General features: G+C 37.5%; 1 non-coding gene across 1 annotated transcript in view; it reads right to left on the reverse strand.

Annotated features, from left to right (window-relative positions):
- Nucleotides 1-3343: 3343 nt before the first annotated feature.
- Smp_tRNA_00412_Gln_TTG.1.1 overlaps nt 3344-3491 on the reverse strand; it is a 434-nt gene continuing 286 nt past the window's right edge. Inside the window, exon 1 of the tRNA in view lies at nt 3344-3491. This exon is cut by the window's right edge and continues 286 nt beyond it. This is a non-coding gene — a tRNA.

Consider the following 3491-nt stretch of genomic DNA (forward strand, 5'->3'; position numbering starts at 1 on the left):
CGTGAGAATATGCAACATCTGATACAATAACATCAGAAATGTGACTAGAATTCGACTCATTCGGAACACATTTGTCACATTCATTAGGGATATTTCTAGAGATAAATCCATTAAAACGACAAATAGCATTTGATATGACATCAGAATTTGATTTCTCTGAAATATTTCCCTCGAAGTTATTCAGAGTTTCATAAGAGAATAATGGATCATTAGAAAAATCATCATCTACCAAAACTGAATCTGGATTTGATCATGATTTGACTCACTCAACATGCTATTCTCAGAGTTGTAAGAAATCTCATCAGAAATATGTGAATTATTACGACAAACCATATATGGTACAGTAACACGAGAAATCTGATAAGAAGTTGGTTGATTAGCAATTTTTGTCTCACAATGATTCTGGGTTTCATTCAACTCTGGACTGTTATGTGACGTTATACTGCTTCTAGAAGTCTTGGATAAAGACAAGTGATCATTAGAAACATCTACCTTAGCATTAGTTTCAGCGAAATGAATAGTAGTATTACAAACTGACTGAATGTGTCCAGTTTTACCACATTCAAAGCATTTAGAATTACGAAATACACATGAATTACATGGGTGAAGCTTGCCACAGAACAAGCATTTACCAAACTTGTGCTCATTTTCGCGGACTGTTTCACAATTTAGTGAATTGTTATCTGAATAGCCTTCATTACGTATTGAACTGGGACGACGTAGTAAAGTAGCGGAATTCCTGATGTTCTGGCGAGTCATTTCATTGAATTTTTCCGCTTTACCGCATTCGAAATTTGTATGCTTCACACGGTTCAACAGTAGTTCCTTGAGGGTTGCATAAGGGAGTGAAATCAGTTTGTCTGGAAATTCCAAAATCCTTATTAAGCTGTATGCTTCTTTCCGATGAATGTAAGGAAATGAGCCACAATATTAAAATCCTCAGTACCTTCCTTGGTCGTAGCCCAGATTTCGGACCTCTCATTGTAATCCTCAAAAGCATTAAAATCTGAATGTATATCCAACCGTTCCATCACAGGCTTCATCGCGACGTCGATGTGATGTTTAAGAGTATTTGAATTATAGTATAAACTAGTAATCCCAGCAATAACGCAATTTAATCAAGAAGTATTAGATGAGCACGAACAAATGTACTGTATTTGGAATTCAAAATCAAAACAGTCATCAATACAAGGGAATCATTGATTCATTCAAACACCACACTTTATTTGCCCAGTTTCCCACCCAAAACCCAATTATTTCCGATACCTAGTTATCGCTGCATACACCTCTTAGATTTCTCATTGTAGCCGTAACAGACCGTTTATGACGACTAATCATTCTATGAGATTGCCCATAACAGTTATATGGATTAAAAATCGAATATTTCTTAACACACTTAAGTGCTACAGCTTCTCTTACATTAGAAACACACTAATATATACTTATTAGTTACAACTAGATTCTAGCTTTCTAGTTAGGGTAATTTAAAAGGTTCAAACTAATAAGGGCGCGGTTGAGAGAGTGACTATCAGAAGAGCGGGTGAAAAAAGACGCGGATATAAATGACGCACGCTAATAAGGACTAGCATTAATAAGGGCGAGTTTCAAAAGGACTCATATTAATAAAGGTAATCAGTGCAAAAGGGTGTCAAGTCCTTGGTCGGTCTACCCAATAATGTATAAAATGGAACGTGTGTTGATCCAGATTAAGTCCTTGATCGATAGGACAACTGGCTTAGCCTTGAGCCTAGAAATGAGTAAGTCCGAATTGAGACTAACTGCTTGGGTAGAGAGAGACGAAAAATGTCCTGTCACCTGGTTGGTTGACAAATGAGAGAGAGAGAAGACGCGTTAAGTGGATTATTTAAATTAATATCATGAATGGATCAATGTTAGACTACCATTGAAAACCTGAAAGCACTGGACGGCCGTTTCGTCCTAGTATGGGATTCCTCGGCAGCGCGCATCCCCAATCCCGCACGTGGGATTCAAATCCGGGACCTTCAGTTTCCTGTGCTCACTAGTGACTGGCTTCAAGATGAATTTACTGGAGTCCTAGTGAAAAGCTATGACCATCGGAGTTCAACCGTGTCTGTTGTGAGGCAGTTACTGACTGAAGACAATGATGGACGGTCACGCAATATCGTGGATTGGTTGAAGTTAGACATTAAAACCGTTGGATGCCGGCTCAGTGATCTAGAAACTGAGCGTAAGCTCGCGAAAACGAGTAGCCTGTGTTCGAGTCTGGCGTGTGGGATCGTGGATGCGCACTGCTGAGGAATCCCATACTAGGACGAAAGGGCCGTTCAGTGCTCCCAGATTTTCAATGGTGGTCCAGCTTACATCGACTCATGAATTCAACTGTGAAAATACTACAATTTCCACTTGAACCTTCTTGTAATTGACCTTTAATAATTTTTATAAAAAATACCTTGACAAGTATATGCGTGACCATATTGTTTGAAATGCAGGGTGCGAATACATCACATTTTTTAGATCAACTTCGTCTTCTTGTTGTTCTGTTAAAAGATATAAATTTATTTTATATATCATTACATTTTCACCTCAAATACCTAATCGTTATCAAGTCTATGACCTTTACATTTTCCGTCACCTGAAATTGTACAGCAAACTTTATTAATATGCTCCCTTTTGATAGTCGCCTTTATTAATGCACGCCTTTTTGATGGTGACCCTTATGACTACTCGCCTTTGTTTCACTCGCTCTTTTGATAGTCTCTTTGTTGCTCTTTCCCTTTTAAATGGATACCGTTTCAGATATCTTGAATTTTTAAATCATTCAATTGTTCCAGTGTGTCACTGATAATTTGGCTGTATGGTTGGCCTGTTTCTGTAAATTTCAAACAATTAGTTCCAATTTTTATTGAAGGAGAGTAAGACATGAGCGAAATAACATCAGCTGACTGTATTTCGTCAGGTTGTCCTCAGCTGCTTACGCAACCTACAATGTTTAAAAATCAAAATCATAAAATTTATTGAAAATATTCACAAAAAATGAATTGGATTGAAACTTTTTGTGATCACACGTCAGCTTAGTATAACAAGGATGTTGATAAATTCAAGAGACTAAATAAAGTCTGCAAATGTATGCCTTATGTTAGAAAATATTCTACAACATTGATGATTACAAAAGAGTGAAGAGTTAGAAATAAGTGGTTATGTAGTGAACAAACACTAATCATAAAAATACGCTTAGGCTATCGCTGTCAGGTGGCAGAAACCTGATTTTGGTTTCCAAAAAAACTGTTATTGACCTTCTTCCTCCTGGTAACAAACTATATTTCGTTACTGTTGTTTGTTTGAATCTTCCCATCAATGTGTTAGGACTGCAACTGGTCAGTCTCTAATTGGCATATGAGCATACTGTGAGTATTGCCTCGATATTGCCTTAATTCACAAGCATGGAAAGCCAGAGATGGATAGTGGCTAGCAGTGGAATCCAACACGCGCGTTTCGTCCTACTTGAACTC

The sequence above is a fragment of the Schistosoma mansoni genome, chromosome W (genome assembly GCF_000237925.1).
Source record: "Schistosoma mansoni strain Puerto Rico chromosome W, complete genome".
Classification (NCBI taxonomy): Eukaryota; Metazoa; Platyhelminthes; class Trematoda; order Strigeidida; family Schistosomatidae; genus Schistosoma; species Schistosoma mansoni.